This window comes from Camelus ferus, chromosome 3, assembly GCF_009834535.1.
Source record: "Camelus ferus isolate YT-003-E chromosome 3, BCGSAC_Cfer_1.0, whole genome shotgun sequence".
Classification (NCBI taxonomy): Eukaryota; Metazoa; Chordata; class Mammalia; order Artiodactyla; family Camelidae; genus Camelus; species Camelus ferus.
In genome coordinates, this window is record NC_045698.1 from 21,552,416 (window position 1) to 21,568,875 (window position 16,460).

Here is a 16,460-nt window from a genome sequence, read left to right on the forward strand (position 1 = left end):
AAAATAATTGCATTATTGAACTCTATCTGACTGAGAATTGTTGGGAAGGTCATGAATGTCTGGGTTTCTCAGCTAACTCATGCTACTCCCAAGTAATTTGCTTTGCTGTTTACTAACTCAGAGATGGGAGAAAAAAAAAAACAACTATATAAACTACTTAAAGTCCTGAACTCATATACTGTGGAGGGTATTAAAGTGCTAAAGTGCTTTACTGAGCCCCAAGTGGGTTGGAAATTTTAAGTTAGAAGATGGAAAATCCCTAAAATTAAGAAATGTCCAAAAAATTAAATCAGTGTACACTGTAAATTCCCTCAAATTTATGCCATTTCTCAAGTGATGTAGCTATTAATTCAAGAAACTGAAAACACTTTGATAAAATAAAATCATTTCTGCTTTATAAATCAATAATAAAAATATATAACAATGAAAAGTCAAAGAATAAAAGCTCTAGTACATGCTATAGCTAATTGTAATAATTGTTTATAATACTGACCATTTCTAGTCTTCAAGTTTGTCTAAAGCTGTCATTCTTAACGTATTCTTTCCTGTCATACATGCTCAATTTACAGTATGGGGCACTTTCAAGTAGAATCACTTCATATCTACACTGCACTATAATACTGTTATCACTGTCTCTAAGACGTTATCAAAGAAAAAATTGTATCTTACCTTTAGAAATATAATCAAGTTAAAATAAAGTCATTAGGGTAGGCAAAAATCCAGCAGGAATAGTGGCTGAATAAAAAGGGGAAATACGGGCACAGAGGCAGGCATGCACAGATGGAAGACTAATAAAAGGGACACAGAACACCATGTGAAGACAAAAAAACTGAAATGACTCACTGTCAAGCCAAGGAATGCCAACAATTGGCAGCAAATCACCGGAAGCTAAGAAAAGGCAAGAAAGGATTCTCCTGTAGGTTTCAGAGGGAGCATAGGTCTCTTGACATGTTGACTTCAGACTTCTAGTCTCCAGAACCACCAGATAATAAATACCTATTGTTCTAAACTCCCAGTTTGTGGTACTTTATTAAAGCAATCCTAGAAAATTCACACAGTTTCCATTATAAAACTAGTATCCTTGATGTCATCATTTCCCTATAAAGAAGTTTTGTTCTTTCAGAGAATTATACTGTTTCCCTACAGCAAAATGGTGAGGTGGGAGCAAGGAAAAAAAAGGCAGAAATGTCACAACACCTACAAATCAGATGAAAATTATTAATTAATTTTATATTTAATAATATATTTTAAGGATGCTTAAAAGATACATGAGTCTTGAAAAAGCCTGAAAGCTATTATATTTTAAAAGTGTAAGCAGTTCAAATTACAGATTATTATAACCAAGATATGGTGAGAATTTTCAGCCTTAAAGCTTTCTCAAGTTCAAGTTGCCAAGAGAGAATAAAACCTAGAACACCCGTAAGTGGAAAGATTATTTTTTCTTCTTTTAGAATCATATCATAAATGTATTCAATAATAGGAAATTCTAATGAATAGACATGTACACAAAATGTCCTGCAGAGCCTAACAAAACTGCCTACATGAACATTATCACTTTTCACAGACCTCTACCAGCAATTTCATAGAGGAGGGGAAGTGGCCATTCTTTTCTATCAAAATAAACTTTACATGTTAGCACAACCTTCCTCCCACTTCCTTACAATTTTCATATTTGCAGTAATTACTAGGCTGTTCGAGGAGTCTGCTTGCATGCCAAATGCTAAAAACAAAGCTGGTGTGGTATCTATTATACCAGCATTGAATTCAGGCTATCACAAGTCAAGGTCACGCTTGATCCGGGCTCCCAGAGGTGCTAACAGGCAACTTTCAATGGATTCGAATTATGGGCCAGATCATTAAACGAGCTGACTGACTCACTCATTCTTGCTGTTAATAAGGAATTCATTTTGGAGATTTTCCGCACGGCTGTATGGATAACCTGAATTTATGTGGACCTCAGCAGTTCAAAGCCTGAATTCATTTTCTTGAAACAAGCAGAATCTGAAGTTTATTAGCATGGAAAAGAGTTCTCTTTTCATTAGATTATTCTGAAGTGCTGTCCATTACATAATATGCCACGCATGTGGAACCTTTAGAATAAAAATTGTGATTGCCACTCAATGGGGGAGTATTTCTAAGTTGTGACAGATTTTATAACTGTGAAGAAGGAAATGTCTGCCTGTCTGGGTCTCTTAGCCTTTCAAACATGCTCTTTAAATTAAAATTATAGCACATAGAAAACTTCATTACCTGTTTCACTTGCAGATAATTGTTTCTCCTCTTTGAATATGTGCCCTTTCCAGGATAAGTGTTCTGGACTATACAGAGCTGAACAAGTGGTAAATGGAATTCTTTTGGCTTCCTGTTGGATGGCCCAAGGCAATTACCTACAGTATTATAAATTAGGTAGAAGAAACATTGACCCACATTTTAACTAAGTTTTAAGTAATTTTTTACTTATGTTTTTAATAAATACAAAGGGGGTTAAGTGATTCTTTCCTGCCAATTTTCATTTAAAAGACACTGCAGTAATCAATGACAATGAAGGGGACTCACATGAAAATGTTCAGTTTAAAAAAAGATAATAATAGATTGGTTCACTGTCCTTAAAATAATTTAAAAGTTGAAAATGGCTCAGGTAATCATTGTCTTTTTTTAATACTCTCATTTACTCATTTTAATTCATGTATTTAGCAGTTATTCTTCTGAGCATTAGTCATGTCTCAGTCAATAGGTGTGCAAAGATAATCAGCCTGCATCCTCAAATAATTCACCCTTTAATGGCAGGAAACAACATAGAGAAATCATTTAATACCTTGTGGTAAATAATAGAAAGGACATACAAAAATGTACATTGGTGGTGCCAAAGAGTGCGTCTCGGCATCTCAGTGAGAAGATGGCAAGAGAAAAGCATTAACAGCACAGACATAGTTGGTCAGCATCCTGAAGAGTAAATAAGGCTCCAATAAGTAGGCAAAAGTAGTGGGGGACACTTTATTCAGAATGAAATGTCAGGGGGGAGGGTATAGCTCAAGTGGTAGAGTGCATGCTTAGCATACACAAGGTCCTGGGTTCCATCCCCAGTACCTCCTCTAAAAATAAATAAATAAATAAATAAATAAATAAACAAACAAACAAACAAACAAACAAACCTAATTACCTCCCTCCCCAAAATTAAATAAATAAAAATTAAAGAAAAAAAGAATGAAATATCATGGCATATAAAATGGAACTTCAAAGAGTTTGACAAGCTTGGAGCATCTTGCAAATAATATAATGGGGAAGAGAAAGATTAGTGAGAAGGACATAGGAAATAGGTGAAGTCATGGAAAAATGCATGCAGAAGACAGTGGATCTCCTTTTGTTGGCAGCTTGACATCATCAAAGGGTTTTATCAAGGCCTGCTTAATATAATTTCATTATTAAAAGATAACTCAGGAAGTTTATATTGAGTTAGTGGACTGAGAATTCTGTATGTCCCCTCTTGCTTAAAATCTCATAAAATGATCCCCCCAAAAAGTTATTTTAACTAAATAAGTTTATAAGACAAAACAAAAACAAAACAAAAAGTAATACTAATGGACCAGAAATGTAGAAGAGAGATAAAAGGGAAAATATCAAGAGACCACTTCCTTAAAGGTAAGTATATTGGTCTAGTAGGACTGCCATAACATAAAGCAACACAAATTTATTCTCTTACTATCCTGGAGGCTGGAAACCAAGATCAAGGCCTCAGCAGCTTTGGTTTTTGGAGACCTCTCTCCTTGGCTCACAGATGGCTGCCTTCTCACTGGGTCCTCATATGGCCTTTTCTCTCAGTACATATTCCTGGTTTTTCTCCCTCTTCTTATAAGGACACCAGTCATTTTGGATTAGGGCCTACCCTTAGGACCTCATTTAACCTTAATTACCTCTCTGAAAGGCTCTGTCTCCAAATACAGTCACATTCGAAGGTCCTGAAGATTAGGACTTCAGTATATGAATGTGGAGGGACCCAAGTTAGTCCATAACAGTAGGGTAATGCGGGGACCATTAAGCTCACGGTCAGTGGGCATAACAAATAGGGTTGAAGTTTGTCTGGAGGTATAATATCCCTTTCCTTTCTGTCATCAGTGTGCACAGTGAGCTACTAAGCAGCTGCAAACAAATTAATGAAGGTGTATAGGTGCTAAAATCAAAGAGGCCGTGATATAAGAGTTATTATCGCCAACATGTACAGGGAAGCACCATTCCCAGAAAGTAAGTTTTTAATGATCAGGAAAATGCCAGAATACACATAGCTAAAGATTGAATTAATGGACAAAGATATTAAGCCAATAAATTCTTTCATAAATCACTGCAAACAGATAAAATGGAATGTATGAAAGGACAATTATGTGTCATGGCTCAATATCTGTCTAATGTGAGTTCTAGAAAGAACAGGGGGAAATTACAAGGAAGAAATTGCCAGAGCAAGAATTTTTTTTTTCAATCCCAGAAATGAAGACAAATAGAAGACTTAAGTTTAAAGGGGCCTACTGAGTCCTGAAGAGAATGCAGATAAACAGATCCACAATCAGGCACATTGTGGTAACATTTTAGCATCCCAAGAATAAACACACATTTCTTAAAATTTTTATTGATATACATTTCTTAAAATCTTGTAGAGAAACAGAAAAAGAATAATCAGATTACATTAGATTTAGGGATACCTGATAAAATACAGGATGTCTAAGTTAACTTATAAATTTTAGATAAACAATAGGTTGTTGTTTTGTATAAGTATATCCCAAAATGCATATTGAATAGGATATACTTACACTTTTAAAAGTATTTGTTGTTTATCTGAAATCCACATCTCACTGGGTGTCCTATTAATTCTTTGCTAAATTTGGTAACTTTAATTAGATTCCTCATCCACAAGATAATACTGAATTGACATTGTCAATGTTCTAAATATGGAAATTCATGTCTAACCAAATTATTATTCTACAAAACAAGTCCTACAGAAAGCCCCAAAAAGAATTGCTGAAGAATTTTTGTAGCAAAATAGTTAAATATAAATATCAGTAATTTAAAAATAATAATAACTTGGAGCTAAAATCAGAAAGCTATTAATTTGAGAGGTGGATGAAGAGTTTGGGTAGAAAATAAGAGAGAAAAGAACACAGTAAGTTCCTGTTTTATTGATGAGAAGCACATAAGAGACTCCAACTGGCACACTGTAAGCACTGGAAAAATATTTGTTTAATTGAGTTGGTGAAATAAATCAATAGAATTTAATGAACCAGTAAATTGGAGTATGGTGCTTAAAGGGTTGAGGTGATGAGACAAAAGGAGGAATCAAAAATTACCGACTAGGTCACTAGACACTTTGAGGAGAACCAAGTACAGGAAGAATAAAAGTTCAGTCTTCAAGCAAAGATTTCTAACATACAGATGGAGATGTAAGTCTACAACTAATGAAAATGTGCTATGCTAGAAATGTAGATATGGGTGTCAAATAAAAACCTAGGTGACAAATAAAAAAAAAAGTTGGGATAAGATTGCCAAATAAATGTTTGTAGACTAAAAAGAGGGCCAAGAAGAGAACCTCTGAAACCAACAATCTTTATCAGTTATGGTAGAGATAATCAAGAATTGTCGAGAGTGATCAGACAGTCAGAAGGACAGTTAAAGACTGGTGTTAAGGTAGACATGAGGGTGAAGTTTCTAGAAGGGAGGAGTCAAAGGCTGCCACAAAATCAAGGAAAATGAAGGGTGGGATTAGAGTTGATTTTGAGCATTAGATCATTAGTAATTTTAATACAATTGGGATGCTGTTTGCAAAAATGGCTCTGATCCTCTACCCCTTATTGTATCAGCACCCTTTGCAACATGACTTTCACCTCCTCCCATCAAGACAGTGAGTCTATTTTTCTTACCTCTTGATGTTGGCTGGCCTTGTGACTTGTGCTGGAAGCAGCACTGTGCCAGTGCCAACCCTAGGCCTGAAGAGGCCTCCACTTCCATTCATTCTCTTGGAATCCTGCATACCAGACACACAGCCAACTTCAGATACATTCATGAGCCCCAGCTGAGACTAGAAAAGTCATCTAGATGTTCCATAGATTTGTGATCAACAATAAATGTTTATTATTTTAAGCCACTGAATTCTGGGGTGATTTGTTACACAGCAATAGCCAACTGATTTAAACAGTTTAATTAGTACTAGTTGCTGAAAAATAATGCAGTGGACTAATGTAATACTAGCTTTAAGGAAGCAGAGATAGCAACTGGAAAATACACCTGGAAAATTTCTGTATCAAGTAAGAATTTATATTTAGTGAGTCTTGAACTCGATGGAAAATGAAAGGTTTGTGATAAAAGAGGAGGAAGAGATGACTGGTGGAATACCTGGGAGGAAATGGGAAGAAATGAAACTTAAAACACAGATGAACCAAGTTGCCTTGGAAGCAGAAGGGGCTCCTCTTTTTCAGAGCTAGGGAAATTAGAGTAAGGCTTAAATGCAAGGACTTTAAATGCAAATAAGTTTGTGAATGGATAGGTGTTATTAAGGGAGGCATGGTTGATAACCTTTATTTTCTTCTGTGAAATAAGAGCCAAGTGGCAACATCATCTTCTTCAAGAAAGAGCCCTGGTGGAACTGGGCAGGGAGGGGTCTTACAAGACCAGTGCTCTAACCCCTCAGCTATGGAGCCAGGAGGGGTCTTACAATTAGGGTTTAAGGCAGAGTTTCTCAACCTCACTATTGGGACTTTGGGCTAGATAATTCTTTGTTGAGAGAGGCTGTCCTAAATACTGTAGAATATTTAGCAGCATCCTTGGCCTTTATAAACTCCATACCAGTAGCACTTTCCCTGTCCAATTGCGACAACTAAAATTGTCTCCAGACATTGTCAAATGTGCTCTGGGGGTAAAATCACCCCTGGTTGGGAATTAGGTTGAGAATGGCTCAAGGTGACAAAGTGAGCTAATCAAGGAAAATATGCAAATGTCTGAGGAGTCACAGTTCCTAACCGATCAACATAAAGAGATTATGAATATATTTTGCAACATTTTCTTAAATGCCTACCTGATGTTATTTGAAAACTCTCAACCTTTAGTATTATTTCCATGAAAGAAATTCTTACTAAATTTTCTCCTGTGTGCTCAGGAGCTTTGGAGAAGACTGCATTTTATTCCAAGTATTTGCTACAAGGTTCTCTATTTAGAAAATCCAACACAATCTTCTCCAAAATAAAATACAAATTTTTTCTGTTTAACCTTCTCCTTTCATTCTACCTGTCAGTTACCAAACTCTTTGTTCTTTATATGCAATAATCAGTCAAGCTTTTGTATCTCAGCCTTCTTATTATGGCTCTTTTTTGCTCAATCCCAGGAAAGTCTTCCAAAGCAGTACAATCTGGTGTGATTTGTTAGAGATATAACTGTGGCTTCTGGAGACTATTCCAACAGCTTGTGTGCAAGGTGACGGGTCTGAATATTAAACAAGAGAAGGGGAGGTGATACCCACACACATTGCTGTAAATCGTGCCTTCATTCATAAAACCACTTTATTTAGCAGTAACTTCTCTGCTACCCATTCATGTAAGTGAGGTATCCAGGAAGCAAATTTGATTGGTGAATAAACGCAAATTAAATGACAGGGACAGAGGATAGGCATATGAAAACTGAGAGGAGGCATTCAGTATGCAAATTCCCTAGTCTTTATATACAGCCATTTACAACTCCTGCCTTGGAATAAATTGAATAGCAGTAAAAGCTACTGCCTTTCTCCTCCGTTCTGATTTTGAAAGCCTGTATGGCAGAAGGATGGGAGTTGGTTCCCAGCAGAATTACAGAGCCCAATAGTTTAACTGTCAAAATCGCTTTTAAAGGAAGGGGAGCTATCTGTGTTAAGGAAAGTCTTTTCTTTGTTGACAATGTCTATCGAAGGATTGGCATTTAACAAATATGTTAATTAAAGCTCTAGACTACATGCTATAATGTTTGCCATGCATTTTGTGACAAGTTCTATTGTGATTTTATGTTAATATTATTCTTCTGCAGATTACATCGTTCCTCATTCAGTCAAATCACAATGTTGAATCTAGCCAGAGGACCTAAGTGAAAGAAAACCAGGGCTTTTTTTTCTGCTTAACTTTTGTTTTACTGTAATGGAGACAGCTACTAAAAAAAGTTAAAGTATTTATTTTATCTAAAGCAAGCATGATCACTGGTTGAGTATATTTTACTTAGAGAAAAAAAAGGAAAGATAGAACAGAAGAAGAGAAGAAAAAATGAAAAGGAAACAATAGAAAAAGAAAAGAGGGGGAAATACGGACTTATTTCATTATTCTGGGAAGAAAAATGGAACTCTTAGCTACAGTCACTGTTTGCAGTAACACCCCAAATTGAGATTCTAGTCAAGGAGCAATTTCCATTTGTTATGTATATATATGCATTTTTCATCTAGTATAACACAGACTCATACAACACAAGATTAAGATAAATTGAGGTCTTTCTCTTTCCTTCTTAATTTACTTTCTTATTCCATATACAAAGAACCTGCTTGAATATGAGAGATTTGACCTAAATTCCACTTTATCAAGAAGGTTGCCTGAAATTTACGATGTGAAAATAAAGGGGGGTGCTTTTGATTTCTCAAAGTTCAAATCTGGGAAATATTAGCATAAGCACTTTGATGATCATGACAGTAAGTCTAGAGAATTAATCTCTAAAGCAATCAGAATTCAGATCCTCTACGGCTTTATAGATCAGAATGACCTATTTTAATTAATTATTCCAGATACAAAGAGACAGCTGCTTTACATAGAAGATTGGAGCTGTTATCTGCTCTCAGGACTGAGTTACCTTGAGTAAACTGCTCTCAAAACCCGACTTCACATGCAATTTTTTGAGTGATATTGAACTGGAGAAAAGCTACATGGCTGGGAGACAGCAAAACAATGTGGATAAGAGTCACACTGCTTGGGATTCAGTTCTGGCTCCTTTGCTTATTAGCTATTTGATATTGCACAAGTTACCTAAACCCTTGTGCCTCAGTTTTTCATATAAAATGTGGACAATCAAACTACATTCATAAATAATCCATACAAACCTATTATTACTTGTATAGCTATACTATTGTGTATCTATTATTATTTGTAATAGAGCTTAAGGACTTACAGATATAGTTCACAAATTAAAAGAAAAAGACATCATACTGTGGAAGCTCAGCATTTTAATTCCTAAAGAAGCAATTATAATTCATCTCATTTCATACCACTTACCTATTTCATTCTAAATCTTTCATCGGTATGCTCATGAATATATTCATATTAAATGAAATAATTAAAACAATAAGTAATAATTGTTAATACTTATTGATCACTTACCATGAATGAGACTTGCACTGTTCAAAATGTCTTTTCAGACAGAATCTTATTTATTTCCACAATAAAATTATGGAATGGATGTTCTTATTGTATTTCCATTTTACAGATAATAAAGCTGAGGAATAAAGAACTTGCCTAAGGTGAGACAACCAGTAGGCAGCAGAGTGAGGATTCTAGCTCAGGAGGTAGGGACCTGCTGCCTCACTTTTAATCAGTACCCTAGGGTCCAAGGTTCTCAGCTTAAGAAATGTTACCTATTGTTATTTATTAGCTTATATTTTCAATCAACTGGTTTGGCATGTGGTAGAGACATAAATATTTCTTGAGAACTGGATGAATAAGAACAGATGAATGAATGATAATATATAAAGATTGAATCAAATAAGAAGTACCTTTTGCTTCTTCACATCTGAAGAGGGGAGGATAAAGAATAATTTTCATAAATAGCCTAGATATTTTCATAGACATTCCAATCATTAGTTTTTATTTGCTCCAAAACCAGATTTTTAGTATAGTTAATAATGATGTATTCTTCTTTTATAGTGGCACTATTTTGCATGTTAATTGGTTTCCATTGTTTTAAAAGCCACCACTGGGGAAAAAAAATCTTTCTAGGCTTCCAGCAACAGAAATAGTTAAAATGCCTTAACTAAACCAAAGGAATAATATTTCTATGTGAGGATTGGCATTTAATAACTTCCTTGGATAGTTTTTTAAAGATGTACTAGAAACTAAAATAATTATTAAGTCACAAAACATAATAAAAAAAAAATCTATGAATATCTAAGAATGCTGTTTTATCCAGCATTTTCAGCCATCATTAGCCAAACTGTCTTTAGAGTTTCTGCAGCTAAACCATGTCTAATGATATCCTCACTAATAGCAGAAAGACATTTGAGTAAATTCATTTTTTAAAGGATCATTGAGTGCCTTAGCTAGTTAAACCGGAAGCCCGCAGTAATCAGGGAGAGGCCTTGCTTGCCTTCTCCTATGGTTTCTTCATTAGCGGTGGTAATAATGACAATAGTTAATTCATAACTAGTACATTGTTAAGGGGATCCCTGGGGTGCCCTTGAGCACACTATTTAATTTCGGCTTCCGGTTTGGTCAGTTTATTTTGTAAGCCAATTGCCTCCCTGCCATTCCCAGCTCTCCAGAGTTTGCCTAACTTATAGAAATCAAGCTGTTTTCTTTCTGCTTCATGCATCAGTGCTAACAACAGCCAAATAGCTGAACACAGAATTCAGTGTTCAGTGCTTAGACCACGTGAGCATCTGAAAATTTACAACTTCATTTTTAAAGTTAAAATTCAGTCTCTTGGTTTAAAAAGTTAACAGAACAATCATAGCCACTTCTCTCCTTCCATATCAAGGTATTTGCATTCTAATACATGCATTTGACTTTGTTGCTTTGTTACTAAATAATGGTTCTTCTGTCTTTTTGAAACCTTTCCATAAACCCTAAATAGCTTCAGTACCTCACAGTCTGTCTTACACGTTCCTTACACCCCACACCATCACATGTAGTAGCTAGATAGTTATCTAGCAGTGCTTTATACATACACAGTAGGCATCTAATAAATGCTCATTAATTAGCAGCAGCTAAACAATATGAGTGTGGCTCATCCTGCTTAGCAAACGTGCATTCTGTGAAGCCTGAGTACAGCTGTATCATGTTTAATGTTTACACTTCCCACTCCCAAACAATGACACCAGACGGTCCAATTCTTATGGCTCCTGGGCAGGACAAATTCGTTCAGGCTTTTATTGATTTCGTTTCCAGACTACACACAACAACAGACTACAGTACTGCATTTCTCCAGTTACTCCATCCCTATGACAATTTTTCTTATCTCCCTACATCTACGTAACTTCCATGTATATCCTTCTAAGTAGGGTTGCTATGAAAAATGAAATGGAAAAACATTTTTTTAAAAAAAGGAATAATTAAAAAATAAAACGGAGTACTGTTTTTATGCTTAAATGGTCCAAATCAGTTGCATTCATTGATTTATTGTATTGATAACCAATACAAACTCTATTTCATTTCTCTCCAGGGAACAAATACTGGGAAATAAAACAGTCTAATCCCTGCACTACTGCAATTGATGTCAAAATTTGGGGACAAGTTTTTCTGCTTAAAACTTTTGAATGATTATAGAAATTATTGTATAAAGTTGGAAGGAAATCAAAATTCATATCCAGAGTCTTGTGATTGAACTCTCGATATGCTGCTATTAAAAGGAAAAGAAGTAAATGCTATCTTGGCATTTGTTTTCATAAAAAAGTTTCATAATGCTACTCTCTCTAGTTAGAAAACTACATGATTTCAAACTTTACATAGGAGACTACAGAAGCCACAGACTTCTGTATTTTTTAAGCAATTTAATTTCCTCCTGTCCTGATTCAATTATAGTAACATAAATTATAACAAAAATTTAATAAAGTGGACAGTTAAGTGAATTTAATCTATTCTCTTCAGAATAAATAAGATTATCCAGATAAGATGCAGATTTGAAAAGTATTTTAACTGATAAGGTAAATCAGAAATCAAAAACATCCCTCGAACTACACAGTCAGATAATTAAAGGAAATAATTTTAAGAAGAAAATAAAGGGTAACAAGCAATTTAGTACTGATTTCTTTCTTTGTAAAATAATTAACCTTTGGAAAGGCTTTCTGTCAATACAGTCTTTGTCAGTTAAGAGTCAGGCACATTCCTGAAAAGCAAATAATAGGCAGCATATCTGGGTTGTATTCAGTCTCTGGGGAAGTAAGACACCAAAGTCTTCTTCTCGTTTTTTGAAATTTGCAAAATCTCTTTTTGGTTGTTATTTCTTATTGTTCTGCAGATTAATGCAACATATTAAAATCACCAAAATAAACTTACTAGCACCCCAGAGAATTTACAGCAATGCTAACATGTGATAACAGTAAGAGTTCCCTATTATACAATCTGGGAGTTGATTTAAAGTATGGATGGAGAATATAGGGGGAAAAAACATTATGGTTCTTGAGAGGCTTTTTGAAATCCTTCTTCAATCTAGTCTAAAGGAAATTGAACCTGTTAAATCAGTATTTTAGCACATTTTTTGGAATAAAAAGTAAATATCCAATAGATAATTGATGAGTAAAATAGTAGAATCAGATAAAATAGAATACAATACAGTACAGTATAATACAATTAAAATTCATCTCTCTGGTGTGGGTAAAAGGGAACCTTCTTACACTGTTGGTGGGAGTGTAATTTGGTGCAGCCATTGTGGAAAACAGTATGGAGATTCCTCAAAAAACTAAAAATAGAATTACCATATGATCCAGTAACCTCACTCTTGGGCATATATCTGGAGGGAACTCTAATTCTAAAAGATACATGCACCCCAACATTCATAGCAGTGCTATTTACAATAGCCGAGACATGGAAGCAACCTAAATGTCCATCAACAGATGACTGGATAAAGAAGATGTGGTATATTTATACAATGGAATACTACTCAGCCACAGGAACAAATGAAATAATGCCATTTGCAGCAACATGGATGGACCTAGAGATTACAATACTAAGTGAAGTAAGTCAGTCAGAGAAAGACCAAAATCATATGATACCACTTATATGTGGACTCTAAAAAAATGACACAAATGAACTTATCTACAAAACAGAAGGAGACTCACAGAAAAACAAACTTATGGCTACCAATGGGGGATGGGGAGGGAGGGATAAATTTGGAGTTTGGGATTAGCAGATACAAATTACTATACACAGAATAGATGAAAAACAAGGTCCTACTGTATCGTATAGGGAACTATAGTCAATAGCTTGTAGGAACCTATAACAAAAAAGGATATGAAAAAGAATATGAATATATTTATATGTATAACTGAATCACTATGCTGTACACTAGAAGCTAATACAACACTGTAAATCAACTATACTTCAATTAAAAAATAGAAAAAAAATTAACTTGAGATTCAAATTAAAATATCATCACTTTTCAGGAATAACCCTGAGCCAATTTTGAACACTATTATCTATAATAAGCCAATGTTATCATCCATGATTTTGTATGTCTTTGGACAGGAAAGTGATGAGTCAGCTATTGCTAAAACGTCTTGGCTCCTACTCCCAAATATACTGCTTCCGGAGTTCAAGGAGAAGAGGGAAGATGTGGGGACTGTGGGAACGACAGTTTCATTAGGAAGTGCCTTTAGATTCAGTGATTACAAAATAGTTTATCAAAATCAAGACAAACCAAAGCTCTTGATGACCAATGAACTTGCCTTCTAAGAGGTCACAACTTGGAGAACAGGGAAGGACATTAGAAACTTTGGATAGTTCACTGAGTAATGATTCTGAGTCTGGTTAGCCCTTAAAATGTGTAAACTTTAGTATCATGAAACAATAAGGAAAATACAGCTAAATGATTCAATTTCAAATGAGTTATCAATTGTTTCACGGGAAAAGAACCTCGGAGGACATACTTTTAGTGTTAAACATTTTAAATTCCATGAAGGATATTTATTCAACTTGAATTAAATAACAGTGAAAACAGTTACAAAATGCAAGTCATTGAGTACGTCATTTTAGTTCTAAAGAAATTTAGGAAATTAATATATGCAATTTATCTAAAATCAAATTGCATATTTGTGTAGTTATTCTTTTATTGCAAAGTGAAGTAATCCCATTTCTCCACGGTGAAATTCTTTCTTTCCTCTTTTCATATTCATCTCATAAAGACTGAAACAAATTTGATAAACAGGAACGCTCCTGTGCCACCCATATGTTTTCTGAACAATGCTCACAACTTAAAGTTTTTAATTAGCACTTAAATTTCTTAAAATATGACATTTCTAGTGAACCAAATTTCAGGAATATAAAAAATATTTAGTAATTGACTGCTCTGGATTTAGTGCCTTCCAAAGAATACAACTTTTGAAATACAAATGTTCCTTCATGATAACATCTCCAGATTAAACAAGAAGTCTCCCTGTTTTCATTCCTGATTTACAGAGGAGGAAACGCACCAAGCCAAAAAAAAAAAAAAAAAAAAAATTCTGCCAACTAGGCATCATCATTGACTTAAGACTCCTGCCATTAAATAATCCTAATTTATTTTTCATACAGCACTGCTGAGTATGTCAGAGCTGACTGTGGACCCCCTGGTAAACAGATGCCCAGACTAGAATCTGAGGTCCAGGACAACTGTTATTCTAACTTCCATCACCCTCATTGTTATATAAAGATCAGTATGTGGAATCTCTCTGAAGACAAAAACATTGAAGTCCTCCTTTCTATACTGTTTTAAACACAAACATACGAAAGCACCCTAGCTCTTCCTCCCCACTCTGCACACACCAAACCCCACAGTGACAGAAGGGTATGGTAGCCTTGGCAGATTCAACAGGTTATCTTTGACACCAAAGGGTTTCTTTCTCCAATTGCTTTTAGTCAGTATCTCTCTAGAGGTTAAAAAGATAGATAGACAGACAGACAGATAGATAATAGATTACACACACGTATTTATATATATGTATGTATGTATGTAAATATATATAAATGCAGATGCACATGTGTATGTGTATCACACAAAAAAGCACAATACAAGATGTTATTTTTGAGTGGCCCTTGAAAATGGTCTTGTCAGTAGGATAAGACAGACATTTCAGCAGGAGGACAAAGCACACTTGGGATTTGTTCCGATCTTTCCCTGACACTGGGCAGACAGAAGGGTTAAAGGGCACGCGACCTGCTTTACCACTACAGCGATGTAGGAAAGCAGTGGATGCGGAGGCCCTTACTGTTTTCCTTTTTGATGGACATTGGTGGTCCTGCTTCTCCTTGAGACAGAGCAGGCTGACGCTGTGTTTTATGCATACAATTCCACAGCAATTCTGCCTGGGGTATGAATCTGTTAGGTAACAATGGCTCTCAGATTCACAACAAAAGCACTGCCTTCAAAGCCTCCTCAGCTGCCGGTTCCTCCCGAAGAAAATCATTTGCATTTTTTTTTTTGTATACAGATACTTTAATAACATGCTGCCCAAGTTTTGAAGGAATATCAATTTATGCAAAATGAAGAAAGGGAGGGAAAAAATAGTACTGATAATGATACTAATATAGACTCACTCCAAAAGGCCCGTGGTGGCACTGTGTTTATTGCGATGCCAGACACCTTGTCAGTTACCCCTCCACAGGGGTTTAAAAATGGGCTTGGGAGGTTTGAACTAAACCTCCCAAGAGCTCTGTCAACAGTTAATCAGCCACAGTTTAAAATATATTGGCATATTTTTCTAGGGAGAAAGGAAGGAAGAAATTGAAAGTGAAGTCTTTTTTTTTTAAATGATAGTACTTTTACTAACCCTGTGGAAGAGATTTATTTTTAGAGAAATGTAGGGTCTGACCTTTCATGTTTCAAGACACCCTGGCGTAGTGTGGGCCTTCCTGTTATCTTTTGCTTCTGCTTGTCTCCTAGAGGCAAGTCCCTCCTATCAAGAGCCAGATTAAGGGGAATTTTGGAAGCAAGAGACAGGCAGGAATAAACTGGAACTAAAGCCTTTAACATCCATGAAGTGATTAAAATGCAGCCATGCCCAACAAGACCACACTGCTGCTATCAAACAGACATTGACAACTTCTTTGAGCTCAACTCAGTGGTGTATGGGGGAACGTAAAAACTTTTAAGTTTGGGGTGTTTCCAGGAAATAGACCCAGATTTCTCAACTGGTGGCGTTCACACATTACCCAGAGCTAACAGCGAGCCCACACTTCCCTTGTCCTCTGCCAAATCAAGTTGAGGGCATCATCCAGGAAAGCAGCAGGGCTGCCCAGGTGTATAGGATGACTGGTTAGTTTATTGATTTGTGATGGTTCAAAACTTGGCAAATCAAAAAACAAAATCGCAAAGAACACACGTTTTAAGCCGTTGCTGTTACTGATCAAAACACTGTTTCACAAACTAGGTTGTTTCTCGGAACCAGTTTTCAAAGAAACTGGTAGAATGAGGAAATTTTCTCCCATTTTACCTTTTGCCATTACACTGAAGAAACACCTAGCCTAACTGTTTTACTGTTTTTTCTTCTGTTTTGTTTTGGGTTTTTTTTTTTT